Genomic DNA, 17,831 nt, shown 5'->3' with positions numbered 1-17,831 from the left:
CCAGGGACCACTCTGCTCACCAGCAGCTCACCCTCCCCTCCCTGCCACTGGAGAGGCAGGTAAGTGCAGGGTGTGTGCACAACACGGGGGTTTTAAGGGCCCTAAATTGAAGCTGTGGGTTTAGAAATCCACTACTTAAATTTAGGGCCCGTTTCATGTATACACACCCTAGATAGGCAGAAATTACGATTGTTGATTTTAAAACTTCAAATGGTTTGGGACTAGGGTACCTGAATGACAGGATCTCTCCCTGGGTATCTCAGAAGTGGCACCTGTGCTAAAGGAGGGAGCTGCTGGTAAGACATTTTCCAGGTGATTTCACTCCCATATTGTCCCCCAGAGCCCAGTGGCATTAACTTCCAGGGCAAGGCTCATCTAGTTTTCTTAAGATTTTTTAGGGGAGGATTTCAAGAATCAGGTTGCTCAGGGGATATTACTATTTACAAACTTTTCATATGAGTTATATTGTACTTTAAGTCTACAGTGCTGTTTATCTTATTATGTTTTTAAGGTTTGAACAAGCACCAAGAAAGTCAGACATGTGTCTTTAATATGTATTTAAGCAAGAACCCAGAATTTTCAAGAATAAGACATGACTTTTGGGTTCCTCTTTTTTTTTCCCTCTCTCCAGCTTCAGGCACTTAAAGTGTTTGACTATTCAGGACTTACTAAGTGCCTGTCCTCTGAAAATTAAGCCTTTTTAATAAAGGCCTTAACTTGAGTGTTTTCTGTTAAATCTCCCCAGGTAAGTTACTGACAACTTTTAAGAGTATCAGTTTCACTGCAGGAGATAGGAAATGCAGACTGGCATAAGGGTTTTTGGTTGTTTTTAATTCATTATGACTACTGTGTATGCCCTTGTTTGACTGTTATGTTAATTTCGTGCTAAAGGGTAACTAAGGGTGATGTCAGTCTTAAGTAGTTTTGCTGCAAGTCCAAGTCATTGGTTTCAAATAACCCCAGTACTGAGAATTGACAAACAATACAGGGAAATCCCTTCATGTATTACCCTGCTATTCTCTGGTCAGTGGTCTGTCGGATAACCCAGGAGATAGTTGTGCAGGACGGAGAGACTTGTAGCTGAGAAAAGGTTTGGGCTGTAGAGGGAGTCGATGCGTCTTCCATTCCCAAATGGTTGAGGTATTTGGGAAAAATGTGGTCTACTTAAACAGTTAGATAAGACAGGACTGCATGCAGTCCATTTGTTATTTTAACACTTTTAACTCTTATGGTTATGTTCCTATGGATACATAGTGCACGGAGAGGCAAAGTTTTAGGTCCATAACTCTCAGCTTCTTTAGAGTCATGGCACTGCTTCACCACTCCTTGAATGTAGTGGCATCCCAGTTGAGAACGACTGTTCTAGGTCACTTCATTTATTTACTAATCAGAGGCCTGACAGAAAAGTCTATAACAGGGGTCAGGTCTAGTTGGACTTGCTGAGGAAACATAGTTGGTAAACAGGTGGTGTAGCATGGAGACCCCGTATAAAATTAGGGTGAATGGTGAGATTCACTCTGAGAAATGCACAGTCTGAGCTTGTTACTTGAGAGGATTGGCCATTCAGAAAATGCGGGCCTTGTCATGTGAGACGCTTAGCACATCTTTTATCTGAGGTGTAACAAACATTACCATCCCATATAAAAATTAGTACATGTTCTGTGGAGTCAGATACTTAATGCTTACTGCGATCTCAGCCAACTCTGGCTGGACTTGAAGCTGCAGATGGATGTGCCTCCATCTCCTGTCCCATAACATCAACCCTGGCACCAGGCACCGCAGCTTGCACATGTGCCTGTGAAGACAGGCAGGTCCTGCGCCTGGAGCTCATAACCTCTCCACTGCATATCTTGATACTGCTCAGCCCACGAGCACCTGTCCCTGACATGCCTGAGTGGACTGGGCCTTTGCCACTGGCAGTGGGCAAAGGAAGGCACTCAGAGCTGTGCCCAGGACAGAATGCTGCTGGATCCACAGGATCTCTGCTGCTGGCAGACAAGTAATCCTGGGGCCAGTTCAAGGCTCCAGTGCATTGCCAGGGCTGGGACTAACAATCAGTGACCTGTGTTCATATTATATCTGTGGAGTGGCCTGATGAAAACTGAACAAATATTACTCAATACAATCTGGAGACACTCGTCCTGTGAAAAGTCTTATTTTTGCTATGATATGTTCACACATAGCATGTGTTTTATCACTTGAATGTACATACATTCACATTTTAACTGCTGTTAGGACATCCTAAGCATAAAATGTGACATGGCATTGAACAAGGGTTCAAAGGTAAAGTTGACTTTTAATATTTCCAGAAGTTCTTGATCAGAATGAGCAATAAAGCACCAGTGTCCACAAAAACTCATTGCTGGAAATCTGAGTTATTTTGGAAATTGCTTTTATACAATAATTTTTAGAAAATTTACTGGTCTGAAAACTGATATTAACTGTAAACTCCTATCCATTACTTATACTTTCTACAAACATGTTCTTTACCTGCTTGTAGTTTGGAAAATGTATAGAGAGTATCCACATAGCCTTTGCAAACATGTCTGATACCTTGACTTTATCTAGTAAACAGTTCCGAGGAACAAAAGTTTAGTGTAGACACGCTCTTAAGAAGGTGCGTTCTTGACAAGCATTGTGTAAGCTTTTGGAGAGCTTTTGCCAGAACTGTGTCAGTTGTTGAAAAACAGGAAGTTCACCTTCTGTGACTTTTCAGTTATGACTGTATTTGAAGCACCTTGCTGGGAGAAATGCTAATATCTTCTGAGAGCGTGGGAAAGTGCTGTAGTGCAGTCTCTGATCATGAATTTAAGAGGAAGCTTTTCTAAAGCCTGATGAGTGACTAGTGAGTTGAAGGACACTTTTTTTGCATATCAACCATTGACCTCTTCTGGGTAACTAGCAACAATTTTGGAACATCATCAAAATATTTTTTCCAGCTAACTTTGGGATCAATGGAACTCATCTTTTCTCAGGCTTAGAGATGTGCTTCAGTTTTATAAAAGCCATGTTTGTTTGTAAGACGTGGAGTTCTGAACACTTCCTCTAGCCCGTAATTGTCTTTTTTAAAAATTTGCACTGGAGAGTTTGCCCATTCTGTGTAATAAGTGTTGAATAAATGGCATAAAAATTTGCACAGATTAATCTAGATTTTTCTTTCTTAATTGCGATCTTAGTACCATTTCCAGTAGAACAGCCTTGATGTTATATCTTAAAGAATTTGTACCACATCAAAGGCATGTTCTGTGAAATGGATCTTAAACTGTTACCCTACTCTGAATGTCTTACCTGGAATCAGTTCATGTTTAGGAGACACTTTTCATGTAGATAAAATGGCTGTCTCACATAATGAAAAATGTATCTGTGGTTTCACCCTAACCTATCTTTCCCCTAGCTTTGGGAAAAAGTACTTTTTAAGTTTGGAAGTCAAATTATTTCACTTGCAGAGGAATAATTGTTCTAACATTGTAGTGACAGACAGACAGACTTGTTAAACAGGTGTGTAAAATCTTAATGTGATGTCTAGATATAGAAGTTGCAATGTGGCTGTAATTGGAACCTGACTTTGAATCTGTGAAATATAAATGACTGAATTCAGTTTGGTCTGTGCCCTACAAAGGGATTGTTATAATAGGATAACAGGTACCACATTTCAGCTCTGAAAAGTAGTGGCATAAGTATGTTGCACTGGGTGCCTTTTGTATTCAGATTCATAGACATTAGAGGCTGGAAGGGACCTCTTGAGATCATCAACTCTAGCCCCCCTGCCATAGGCAGGAAGTCTGCTGGGGTCAAATGATCCCAGCAAGATAAACATCCAGATGCCTTTTGAGTGAGTCCAGTGTAGGTGCTTATACCACCTCTGGGGGCAGTCTGTTCCAGACTCTGGACACGTGGACTGTAAAAAAGTTTTTTCTTATACGCTTCATTGATTTTCAAATCCAATTTGCTTGGTTTGCAAGTACATATTTTTTTCTCTGATTACCACCTCTGCAAAAAATCTCAGTTTGAGCTCTGAAGAGTATGCCATATTCTTTCCTTCCCTTGTATATTCATCGGTAATAAAATATGGTGAGCCAGATTACATCTTCATCAGCATTTGAGTAAACCTCCTGACACCCCTGCAAATGATACCCAAGAATTCTGATTGAATAAATTATCTGACTAAACTAGGCAACTCTTAGGATTATAGATGTGCTCTGGAGGGTGGGGGAAGGGGTGGTGCTTTAATGAGCCATGGCTCTTGGAGCATCATGTGTATCAGTGTCCCCACGCTGTAAAACAGTGGCAGGGACACTTTAACTAAAGCTCATTGAACCAACTTTGGTGAAAGCACCCCCGCCTCCATTTTTCAGCATGGGAATGCTGATACTCATCACACTGGAGTAATTCTGGAGCCCATTAATTTCCAGGCTCCTGCGGACTCAATTAATTGAGTCTGCTCCAACACATTGTAATTACAGTGTGTTGGAGCAGCTTCCCTCCATGTGCTTAGGAGCTTAGACTCCAGCAGTGTTTCTCATTGATTCATTTTTTTGTGAAAGGAGCAATCTGGAGCTGTTGCCCCAATAATTCCCCATCCAGACTTCTCATTTATATTAATGAATAGGGTAAGAGGACACAGGCAGACTAAGCTTTCACCAAAGTCTAATACTGAGTGATACACACCTCAGATTAAATCCTGCTCGGTTTTATCACAGATAGCTGGTCAATGAAGTCAGCAGTGAATGCAATAGTAGGACAGAATTGAGATGAATTTCTTCCAAACAGGAAGAAAATATAACTAAGCTCTATCATTGAGAAATCTGAGCTGAGCGTGCAAATCTGTTAAAATACCAGAGACTATTTTTTTTTGTAACTCGGAACTGATGAATTATATTTGACATTACTTAATAAAAAAAATTTCAGAGGTAGCAGAAGCAGCTGATATGAGCAGGGTACAGACATGTGCTTGACAGACCTGCTAGCAATTTGTGTGTTCTGTAGCCGACAGAACAAAAATAAATAAAAGAGGAGATCTTAAATAACCTCCATCAATGATTGTAGCTTTTCAGTTGACAGAGAAACAAAATCATAGAAAAGTTGGGCTGGAAGGGACTTCAGGAGGCCCTCTAGTTCAACCCCCTGCTCAAGGCAGGATTGTTTCTATCTAAACCATCCTAGACTAGTGTTTGGCCAAGCTATTCTTAATAATACACATGAAAGGGTCAGTTTATTTTTAAATCAATCTTAAAGTTCAGCTTTAGGGCCATGCAAAGCAAGGTCATAAAAGAAAAGGTGGGGGGTGGAGGCCAGGGGCAAGGAATAAAGTGACCTATGAGAGAGAAAACATGGGACTCTGTTCCTGGCTTGGCTTGCAGGTTGATCTCGGATAAGTCACTCCACCTTTCTGTACTTCAGTTTCCCTCATCTGAGATCATGGAAATTCCTTTGTAAAGTTCTTTGAAACCTTGGGGTTTGAAGTGCCAAGAGGAAGGCAGAAATTAATTCATCTTCCTCCTCCTCCGTTTCCCAATTTTATATTTTAAATGAGCCTAGTGACTGGATCCCTTTAGTTAATTAGTCATGAAAAATGTGACTCAACAGCATTTAAGTCAACTGAAGTAATTTCCATGAAGTGTGGGTACATGCACTGGACTGCACAGTTGTTACTGCACAGTCATTTAGTACTTGTTTAAGCAATATTACTGTATAGTCCAGATGCTGCACAGGTCTTTTCCCACACTACTACACAGTAGCTCATTGTTACTGTGCAGTAGTGTCAGCATCATGGTTCATGCCCGCTGCTGCTACATCACTGTAACAATGAGCTATGGCGATGTAGCGTCTCATGTAGATAAACCCTGTATTAGGTTTTGGATCACATTCCTAGGATTAAATTCATAGAGTTAGTGGAACTAATCCTGTCAGTACGGTAATCTGTTTTTTACCCTAACAGTATTAATCATGCGACTAATTCTAAATTATAATAGGGTAAAAGAAACATTGATTTCTTTTATGCTGCATGATGCTTAAATGCAAGATGCTGCATTTCCCTGCTCAGTGGCCCCAACCTAGTAGGTATATAAGCTCATACCTAGCTAAGTATTAGTCATTAATGAAACTAATTATCAGATTTATATGTCTTCCTACTCAAAAGAGGTTCAGGGCAGCTTATTATAAAAACAAAATAAATTATAATGGCAGATAAAAGTATTAAATAAAATTATATGCGGTGCAACAAACTCTCTATGCCAGCAGTCTGCAACCTGCAGCCTAATGAACTGGATCCAGACCATGAAGCCACTTGATCCAGCTCACAGATGTGGAGATTTGGTGGGGTGGGAGACTTCTGCAGCAGTTGCTATCTCATGCCACTATGGGGAAAAGCACCAGTTACAGAAACTCTCCCTGTGCTGCTGTTGGGAAAAGCAGTGGTGGCACCTGGGTCCTAGGACCCTCCCACTGATCTGGGACTTGAACAGGGTCACTCTGGTCTGCAACCTACAAAGGCTACTTCATACAAGGTATTCTGAAATGTATTCTTGGTTGTTGGGTTTTCAGTGTTTACTTCAACTCCTCTTGAACCACCTTGTTAGCATGCAATGACCCTGTTGGAATCCACTGTGTCTGCTGCTGACTCAGTGTTGCCAAATTCTCCCCCGTACTCCAGTCACATACAGGGAGATGGAATGTAGAGGCACATACAGGGACATGCAAAGTATTTGCTGAATTGAGGAGGATGGCAGTACTGTAACAGTATATTACTGTTAATGTCTTGAATCACAATGCTTATTCAGATCCACTACAAGATTCCCTTTCTGACCTCAGAATTCAGCATAAGGTTTTCAACTTCAATTTGAACAATGGTTACAATTTTGCTTTCCTTTAGTTTTGAACCCAGCTATTTCTTTAGAATGTATTTTATACCTTTGCACATTTTGATTGGCTAGTCATTGGTCAGACCCAATTTAAATTTTGGTTTAGCTTGTTTTGTAAAGCATTCCAGATAATTTCTTTGAGCTTATTAAAAAACAAACAAAAAAAACCAAACAAACCCTGTATGAGATACTTGAAACTGTTGGGTGCTAGGCAATAAAAAGTGAAGTAAGCTATCTCAGGAACCATCCAGCAATTTATCAATCTAAAATATTTGATTGAACATTTTAACTTTTTTGTGTCTTTCTGGAGCATGCTGTGATGGAATCATTATATAAAACATAAGCCATTCCTATCACTGCCTCTATCATTCATGCCTATAAAATGTTTACCTCTTCTTGTAATTTTTTTTTTATCCACAGAATTAACTATTCAATTAACAGATCTTTGTCTGCTGTAGCTCAGCATAACTCCAAGCTGAAGTCAGGCCAGCTAAAATTCTGGTTCCATCAACATACAAAAGCCATGACTTTTATTAAATATAATTATTTCCTAATGTAGTTTTAACTCTATGACACTTCTAACCTAAGTCTGCATTACATTTAATTGCTTCTGCCACTTACTTGGCCTCTGATAGTCATGTGCCCCTGCTAAGAAAACTCACACCTTCTTGCACCTGATGGTGTGCAGCATTCAGGCCACAAAGTTTACACCATTCTTCGTGTTCCATTTTATATAACTAGATTATCCCAATTTGTGCTTTTAGACTAAAAGGCTTACAATCCATGGAATGTAAATATTGATGAAGATTATATAATGAAGAGGAATTTAAAAAAGACTTTCACATTTCACAAAACTTGAGTTTATAGTTAATTGCAACTAAAAATTCTTTCCCCATACTTATGCAGTCCACTGCAAAAACCACAGATGCTATTAGGCTCGTATTAGCAAAAGCCTAGTGGAAAAGCAAATTGGAAGCAAGAAGAGAATTTAAACATTGGAACGCAGAGGTTTAAAACCTTTCTAAAACGGAAGGAACCATGGAAAATAAATGTTGTTATTCAAACTCACTCCCACATACCAATGACCTCTTTATCTTTATTAAATTTCCCCTATTGAGCAATACAGCTGGCCCCACACATACCATAAGGTTAACATGTTCAGCCATGGAGAATTTCTTATCATCGTTGGCCCTGACAATACTAAGCAGATGATTGGCATCCAAACTGGGAGCAGAACCCCACCATGTTTTGAACCTGCATGCTCTGGCCACCATCCTGAGACACATTTATGTAAAATGTCTATTGCCACATGGTCTTTGATTCTGGTACAGTGTTATTAGAGATAATTATCAGGAGATGGAGAGAAGGGGTCCCTGAAAATAACTATCGTCCCTGTAGCTGCATCATGTAACAAATGACCTAAAGTGACCAGAAGGACAATTGCCCCTGAAGGCTTGTCTACCATCTTTCCAAATTATACAGTTGATCCAATAAAAGATATTACCCAAAACACCTACTTTTCATATATTTCCTGGATTATCATGGCTACAATGTCATTCAAACCTTACTATCAATAACCAGGTTAGTTGAAAAGAGTATATAAACAGCTAAGTTTCTTGGCACCCTGATGTCATGTATTTTTCCCATACGTCTGAAACTGGTATTCATGAGCCTTTCTCTGTAGATGACCAACGGGAGAGTACCCATTGCACTTTATACTACTTCGGTCCTTGTGGTGAGCAAAATATGGGCACATGTATGCCTTTATTGATCTCAGCATAGTTTGGGGACACTGTTTTCAAAAGCCATCTGTTTCATTCAGGTGTGTTAATTATGCTGGTAAATTGTATTTTGCCCACAGGTTATTATTTAGCTCCACCAAACGCTGAATTACCACTTGACTGGTTAACACCAATCTGGCTAGTCAAGGGCCTGGAGTGGTCTATGTTGCCATTTTCCAGTTGGCAACAATAACCTGCTTCTAGATTGGTATAGTTTGCATGTCCTAGCATTTTAAAGTCAGCCCAAACTCTTAAATATGCCCCAAAGTTCCTCACATGGAAATTCAGTGTCAACTGTTGATTGCTATATCAGCTGCACGGCAACATGAGCTCATTGTATTAAGCTTTTTTTGTGCCAAAGGAGCTATGTGGAAATGTGGAATCTACAGCAGCTTGTTTGCCATGTTACAGTATAAGCCACTTCCTATGGTTGTTGAGGCACTGTGAACATGGAATATCTGTTCACTTGCGTATCAGTTCAATCTACACAGCTTAGACTAACCTGTAAGGATTGAATCAGTTCAGCCTTGGGCTTTTTGACTATCTGTACTGAGCCTATAAGTGGTGATAACTAATATACAACTGCAGGCTTATTATCCCCCAGGACATGGGTAATGTAGACTTCAGGTCAGACATAGCCCAATAGGTAAGAGTGATGGCTGCCAAGGTCATTAATGGGAACAGGATTACAAAAGCGGAAATTTCCACTACCGCCAATGACATTAGACTGAATCATCTCAGTAAATGGAAGCTTGTGGGGAAAAAATGCTGGGAACTAAATGACAATATGTGGAGGTTTTGGAACTTGTATGACTGCACTGATATACATAACTAAACAGATACAAAATTGTACTATATCATACTATACTGAAGTTTAAATGCAATAGTCACTAAGTCATTCTTTTTTTCCTTTAAACAAATGAAGTCTAGAAAACAAATATTTAAGTTTTCCCTTCTGTGTGTGCTTCCTTCCCTAACAGCATCTGCTAAAGTAGGTTGTTGCCTATGAAAGCACATGCCTGTTTGAACCAGTTAGTCTCTAAGGTGTTGTCCTGCCCTATCTCCTTCCCTAATAGTGAATGCCTGATGCACTGTATTTCAGAGTTATATCTTTCCATTCACAAAGCATAGTTACATATTTTTAGCCTGGATAGATTTTATTTCAGATCAAGGACAACTACAAGAATGTAAGCACCCTCATGCTGATCTTTTGACAAGGCTAACGCCACTCTGGGTACTAAATTCCTGAAACACAGGAAGCCATGGCAGAACACAGGAAGGCATGACAGTGCATTTCAAAAGAAAGAAAACACTTTTTATTTTAAATCCCGGTTACTATATTTAAAAGAAAACAATGCAGCTAAAGGAAGCAACATGTGTCTTCTGCATAATGGTGCTGGAAAGTAGGTGTATAGCAATGCTGGAAAGTATTACAAATAATGTTGGATGAATAGGAAGAAAGAGTGTTTGAAGAAGATGGATTCCTGAGACAGGATTAACTAGAAAATGACCTGGAGGGCACTTTTAATGATGCCTTAGACATCACTTAATTCTTCTGACATTAAACCTATTTTAGTGTTGGTTACATAGGCATAAATTTCAACTTTTATTTACAGAAAAATAGTGGTTTAAAATGTTTTACCTTTAATAAAAGGCTTTCCTACAATTTAGCTCATAATGGGATCAAACTTTGCATTCTGAGTCTCCTGCCACTGTTTGGTTGTATTTGCACTTCCTGCACTACGGCTGCATTTCAGACAAATGTTCTGATTATCAGAATGGTTCAGTTTTAATGATATTAATTCAGTGGTGACAAAGAGGAGCCATTTGACTCACTGAACTAATGGACTGGCTTAGGAAACCAAGATCTAGGAATCTGGGTCATAAGTTTTGCAAGTATTGCAGTAATCTTGCATGTTTCTCTAGATCATAAAACCTTCAGCAGAGAAGACTATTAGTAGTGTAAAGATAGAATAGTAGAAATGTTGTAGGTATGAGATACACTTGCAAATTAATGCAGGAATGACTGTGTGTAGCTAGCAACTGTACCTAGCTACAAGCAATCAGAATTAGTTTCTCATAATGATTTCTAATTAAATTCCCCAAACTGTAAAAGTGCAATATTTAAGTATTTTTAACTAAATGATAAAAAATAAATCCTTGTTGCAACAGCAAATTTATAGAGAAAATAAGAATTGAGAAAAAAGAAAGAGAAATCAACGTCTTTGGTTGTATGCAAGTTTTAAATTTCACTTACTTCAGTTTCAGGAATGTGTAGTCCTGTCTTCAGTGAAGAGAAGCAGTTTCTCTGACTTGAGAAGGATATTTATAATCAGATCAGTCACAGGCCACTCCCAAGAGATTAGATTGTCCAGTCATAAAGTCTTTTACATCATACATCCAGACACGTCATTTTTCATAGATGAAAAAAAAACAACCCCTGATTGCAGCAACAGATTTATAGAGAAAATAAGAATTGAGAAAAAGAAGTCAACTTCTTTGGTTGTATGTAAGCTTCAAATCTCACTTACTTCAGTTTCAGGAATGTGTAGTCCTGTCTTCCATGAAGAGGAGTAGTTTCTCTGTAAATCTGTTTACGACTTTATGACTGGACAATCTAATCTCTTGGGAGTGACCTGTGATTGATCTGATTATAAATACCCTTCTCAAGTCAGAGAAACTGCTCCTTGTAGATTGAACCAATAAGCAAGTGAACCAACATCCACTTTTGAATCCGGAAATGTAGCCACATGCCTGCAGTGGCTCAGGCCAGGAGCTGGGGGGAGCTAGAGCATGTTTCCCTGCTCAGCTGGAGCAGACCGTTTGAGCCAAGGCTAGCCTACCCATTCTGCAAGGCGGAGTTTATGAGGGAGGTACAAAGCATGCTGGGATGCTGGGGTACTGTGAGTTAACTTGAATCTGGAGGGATACTTGAACTGGGACAGAAGTTTAATAAACTGTTTTAACCTAAATCAGTTAAGCCTGATACTACACCTGTCTATCTTTATCTTAAAGCAGTTTTAGCCATTTTGAAAGTGGTTTATGTGCACTGAACTTCTCTTGCATTGTAGATTCGTACTGGTTTCTGATCACTTGCACTGGTTTATGTGTAATTTCTGTCCCTAGCCTAATTGATAAAACTAATGGCTGGGCTTGATGTATAAATTGTCAGTCCTCTTTTAAGATCACTGGAGATAGCTTAATTTTTACCACCTTGAGGATCTTGTTCTTCTATTAGCCTTAACTTTCTTGTACTCTGAACTTATGGAAACCATCCAGTTTTGCTGTGTCTCAGTTTATTCCATTGTAACTTGACTGTAGTAATGATAACTTATCAAAGAGGAAGTAGTAATGCTTAACTCTAAAAAATGCTTTCAGATCCTTATGGGACTGATGATAAGGTAAGGAGCATCTAGAATACTCCTACTGATATTCTACAGAGCAAATTGGTATTTACCACTCGTGGATTTAAGTTGCTGCTTCTGAATCAAAACAGGCTTGTCTGGTAAGTTCTTCCTTGTTCTCTGGCAACATGATCTTTTAAGGCACAGCCTGGTGTTCTTATCTATATATTTGCTTTTCTCAAGTTGAAAAAGAAGGCCATGTTCCAGCACCATGGTTGTAAACATACTTCTCAAGCTCAGAACTCTTCATCCTTCAGCATTTTAATTCTATCAATTTGAGTAACTGACTACAACTTCCTTGAACTTATTTTAAAGTTGCAGTAACTATCTCAATCCATTTTTGATTCTCTATTCTGGCTGGTAATGCAATTTTTCTAGACATTCTGTGTCCACCTGGTCTCATGTAAATGCTCCCTGGCTGCCTTGAAGTATGTGCCCAGGGTCTGCCACAGAGGCTGCTCCTGCAACCGCTATGTTGGATTGTGTTCTCCCCGAAGGATGCCCTGACACTCACCTGCCATGATTTGGATCTTCCATGCAGTAGTGGGGCTCCTTCTTGTAGTGGTCTGCAGGTCAGGTGTTACTCCCAGCAGGTGTTCTTGAGGCTTTGCCTCCCCTACACCCCAGTCATGCGCCACCCTCTTGGAACAGCCAGTTGGTGGTTAGCCTGATTGCCTTCTGGTGTTGCCTCCTGCACCCTTGTTCTCTTACTTCACTCAGGTGTATTTAGGGCGGTGAGCCATCCCTGATGATGTGCTGGGTCCCCCTCTTTATGCGAAGGTCCTTGAAGTGGTCCAGGCTTGCTATGCCCTTTGAGCATTGCTTATGACCCTTTTTACTTGCCCTAAGGCTTAGAGAAAATTAAGAAAAGAAACAATTAACTGAAACACTTGGGAGGGGCCTTAGCCAGTCCCCACTCACACTGCAGACTTTGTCATCCCCTGATGCCTTCCTCCCTGGCCTAGGTCCCTTGCCATCCAGGGCTGCATCTCCTTTAACTAACTGTCAGAGCCCTCCAAAGTGTCCTTCCCCAGCCTCTCCTCCTTCTGGTCATGCAACTCTTGCTCAGCTTAAGAGATGGCTCCGCAGCCTGTTCCCTGCCATGTCCCCACAATTGTTTCCCCGCTGGCAGCTTTTATCTCTGCTGGGCAGCGTTCCTTGATGACTTCATCCTCCCACTCCAGTCCCCAGCCTCGGATAAAAGGGGCTGATGAACTGCATGCATGTTCTGCCCATCCATGGCTCATCCAGTCTGGCTGTTCCTATAAAAGGTAAGTTTGCCTTGTTCTCAGGGCTTTTCTTTTTCTTGTTACAGCAGCCTGTTTCTGCATCGAGCCCTGCCGTAGGAGGGGTCTCCCTCCCCTTTCCCTTTGTCCCCCGGGGCACATTCATAAACACTGTGAATAAAAAAGACCCCCTTCATGTTCTACACAGACACAGATTTATCTGTGTAGAGCTTGTTTGGAGCACTGTTTAACAGATCCACTTGATGAAACCTGCTATGGTAATAGGTGTAATGGGTGTAACATCAAGAATGTCTGAGAAACTTAAATCAATGTTTGCAAATTTTGTTCAACATTCTTCACAGGTGCAGAATTAACCAGAGCATTTTTCTGCATGATGGAGGTGCTAAATTCAAGGGTTCATAGCATTATGTATCTGACACAAACCTGCTAAGTGCTGTGCACAAAGGGGAAAAGCCAGGCTTACTCTCTAGGCCTGGGCTGTAGGTAATTTGTGTCTTGCACAAACCTCAACCCCAGCCCAAAGCTGGCAGGATTAGAAACTCCCAGGTTTCAACCCTGTTTAAAACCACCAGGCCTAATTCCTGGGGAGCCAACCCAAGGAATCAATGCCTTCCTCCCTGGTATCAATCCCTTGAAACCTCAGAAAAGGAGGAGAGAGGAGTTCCCAGACAGTGCGACAATTCTCCCTCTCTCTCTTCTTTACCTGAGTTTCCCTTGTCACTATCTACAAATTCCTTCTCCCTTGGAGGAGACTTTGCTCTTCAGCAGCCCCTAGCAGCTTCTGCTCCTCTCCAAACCATCCAGGCTCACCTTATATCCCTCCACATGACATCACCCTGGCCTTGACTAGTCAGGGAGGGACACACTCCAGTCTTTCTTTTAACCAATCTGCCTGAAAAGTTTTTGCTCCCTATGGCCAGTCAGGCCAGAGGACTTTATATATTTTTCTCAAATACAAGGCACCAGCTTTCCATATGCAAGCACATGGCCAGAACAACAAGGACCATCTTGCCCACATAAAATAAACACACACACACCCAAAAACCCCCCCACAATACACAATCTAAAGAACATACTTTGCCATACACAACCTAAGTATGTGTGCTTGTTACACCAACGTGTAAGACCTGAGGCCATCCTTCAACCCTGCAGGCTAGAAGAAAAAGTATAGGAATGGGGGTGGATATTTCACATTTATTCTATACAAACAGAGCGTGAATGGCTGAGCTGAGTGGAGGTGGAGATTGCACCCAGAATGACAAAACTCAGTAGTGCCAATTTGTACTAGTACAGGTGTGCAACACTCATGAGAGAGGCTTAAAAATCTCCAGATTCTTTTTCAAAAAGAATAAATTTGGGACACTTCTTTTTGAGTCTTCCTGGCACATTGATTTTATTTTTGCAACAAGCAGGGATAGTGACTTAATCCTTTGTAAGAGGTTTTCATTCAGTGTCCTGATTCCAGCATTTTGGATTCTCAAAAAGTATCCAATTTTTGTGAAAATGTTGTTTAAAACAGAAGGATAAGACTGAGGAGTATTAGGGCTTAGAAGGCAACCAGAGTCGAGAAGGGCAGATGATTACCGTATTTTTCGGACCATAAGACGCACCCAGTTTTTATGGCAGGAGAGACTGTGTGCCGGTGGCCGGCCATTTTTATTGCCGGCTCCCGGCCACCGGCATGGGCGCCGGCTTCCGGTGTAAACAAGCGGCAGATGTCCCGCTCGGGCTCTGCCGCCTCCGCGGGCAAGCTCCGCCCCGTCTCCCCGGGACACACACCTTCGGACCATAAGACGCACCCTCGTTTTCCCCCCACTTTTGGGGGGGAAAAAGTGCGTCTTATGGTCCGAAAAATACAGTATCTACTTTTTTTTTTCTCCTTGCAGTTGTCAATACCCAAAATAACCTCTAATGTTCATCAAACCAAAACACAAAGGTGTCAAGAGACTCATTCCACCATCTGTCTGCTGACCCCCTCATGCAATGTTAGCTTTGGTGTGAAAGATGTTTTAAACAAAACAAACTGGTTAAAATAAAGAAGGGGGTAGTTCAGACAAAAATGAGTCACCTGAAACATGCATGTTTAGAGCAGGATACTGGAAATCACAGCTTTGGGGGACTGGGTTGTGGCTTGTGTGATAAGTGTAACCCGGGTACACCGAAGAGTGTGTCCTATTCTCAGTAGGATGAGATGGGTAGACAGGAGGGGGTGCTGTGAAAGGGATGCCAGAATTTCGAGCCTCTTTCCTTTATAGAGTTAGCTCAAGCCCAAAGTTTCTAACTATATACAATTTATTGAATTATAATATACATAAAACTAAATACCATATGCATATATTTACACAGTGAACACTAACCAATAACCAAGGTCAAACCCTAAATAACACTATTTACAACGCCACAACACAACATTTCAATTGCAAAATATAAGGCGCAAACATGAACAATCTTAATAACATCTATTCCTTAATATAGTCCCTGATCCAGGGCAAGAGATAGTCCTTCTTCCAATGGGGTCCTTTGAGGGGTGTCCAGAAAGTACCTGGGGCCCCTGCCCTTAGGGCCTTGATTAGGCAGGGGGCTGCTCACCCAGCCCCTTCTTTGGGTTTGCCTGCCCCAAATGTCTTTCCCCTGTAGGACCCAAGGGCCCAATCACTTACGTTCCCTCAGGTGGCGGAGGTCAGGGTGCAGCTTGATCGGGTTTTCTCTGCTGGAGCACCTCTCCAGGCCTCTCCCATGCCACTGGGCTCCTCCCCACCCTGTGCCCCGCTCTGGGCACCAAGGGCTCTGCTGCTCTCAGCTGCGGCGCCTCCACTGCTGGCTTCTGGGGGCTGGGCCACACGCTGCAGCAGTACTACTTCCCCGTGCCCTGGCTTCAGCACTGAGGGCTCTTTTAGCACAGGCCTTGACAACTGTGGAGAAGGGCAGATGATTATCCAAATACCTGTGGTGTGTACTCTGTCCAAGTTTGTGGATGATACTAAATTGTGGTGTGAAGTGCACACCCCAGAGGGTAGGGAATGACTGCAGGCAGACATGGACAAGTTGGAAGAGTAGGCTGAACACAACAGGATCCAGTTCAACATAGACAAATGCAGAGTGCTGCAACCAGGGTGTAAAAATATTCAGCACACCTACTGGCTGGGAAGTGATCCTCTCAGCAGCAAAGAAGCTGAAAGGGATCTTGGACTCATAGTGGACTCCAAGATGAGCATGAGTCATCAGTGTGACGAAATCATCAGCAAAGCTAACCATACTTTATCATACATTAACAGATGCATGACGAATAGGTCCAAGGAGATGATACTTCCCCTTAATGCGGCATTGGTCAGACCGCAGTTGGAGTACTGCGTCCAGTTTTAGGTGCTGTACTTCAAGAAGGATATTGATAGAGTCGAGAGGGTCCAGAGGAGGGCCACTTGTATGGTTAGGGGCTTACAGGACAAGCCCTATGAGGAGAGACTGTGGGACCTGGACTTCTTCAGCCTCCACAAGAGAAGGCTGAGAGGTGATTTTTTGACCACATATAAATTCATTAAGGGAACGCAGCAAGGGATCGGAGATGCTCTGTTCACCAGGGCACTTCTTGGGGTAACAAGGAACAATGATCACAAACTGACAGCAGATTTAGGCTAGATATCAGGAAGAACTTCTTCATGTTAAGAGTGGCCACAATTTGGAATGGGCTTCCAAGGGAGGTGGTACTCTCCCCTACCTTGGGGGTCTTTAAGAAAAGGCTGGATAGGCAACTGGCTGGGGTCATCTGACCCCAGCACTCTTTCCTGCCCAGGCAGGGGGGTCAGACTCAATGATCTGATGAGGTCCCTTCTGACCGTAGCATCTATGAATCTATAAACCCCCTGCCTGAAGCAAGATCAGCCCTATCCAAACCATCCTATACAATCCATAATCCATAATCTGGGAGCTGGAGCCACAGCCACTGCTTCACCTCCTGCTTGTACTAGAAATCCAAGATAAGGGGCTTCTTTCTCTTTGCTAAATGGGAGGGGAACACATCATAGATTTGAGTAAATATGGTAAATATCTGCTTCCCATAAGATCCATGAATTCATGCAAAAAGGGTTGAGGATCTTAACCATGTGAATTAATTAAAAACAAAAACCAAACAATCTGCAAAGTTTAAATAAATAGGAATACAATTAACAAAGCTACATATAGATGATGCACATGTTAACTGTTTTTATTTTCTCTCTCTCCTTACAGTGTGGCAAGTTCATCTAAAAGGCAAAATTCAGGCCAAAATTTAACGAACATTTTTCTTTCCACATGGAAGTTTTGGTTGTTTAAGTCGTAGTAGTACCTTTCATCTTTTTGTGAACGCTTAACCCCCACTTTGCTTTTCAAAGCCCAAAAATGAGTTTGTATTCCATGAAAGTACTAAGTTAACAGTTCTCAGCTCTACCTAAGAAAATATTTATTTCTCCTGCAGTGCAGCAATTTTTAAGTAAAGTTTGTCTTCTTCTAACTTTGTTTTAAATTTTTCTTTACACGTTTGGATAAAAGGTTAAAATAATTGTT

At 41.4% G+C, this 17,831-nt stretch overlaps 1 protein-coding gene across 3 annotated transcripts in view; it reads right to left on the bottom strand.

Moving 5' to 3' along the window:
• The window catches only part of HPGDS (hematopoietic prostaglandin D synthase), a 61,359-nt gene extending 50,158 nt beyond the window's left edge, over positions 1 to 11,201 (bottom strand). The window contains exon 1 of one of the 3 annotated variants that reach the window (XM_019553424.1): positions 11,173 to 11,201. The gene's annotated coding sequence lies outside the window, so the exon portion shown is untranslated. Of the gene's footprint in view, positions 1 to 10,898; positions 10,982 to 11,172 lie in introns of those variants that run through there. The other 2 variants (XM_019553423.1, XM_019553425.1) reach the window with 2 other exon arrangements.
• Between the last annotated feature and the right edge of the window lie 6,630 nt (positions 11,202 to 17,831).

The sequence above is a fragment of the Crocodylus porosus genome, unplaced genomic scaffold (genome assembly GCF_001723895.1).
Source record: "Crocodylus porosus isolate Cpor-Errol unplaced genomic scaffold, CroPor_comp1, whole genome shotgun sequence".
Lineage (NCBI taxonomy): Eukaryota > Metazoa > Chordata > Crocodylia > Crocodylidae > Crocodylus > Crocodylus porosus.
This window is presented reverse-complemented; position numbering and strand designations above follow the sequence as displayed.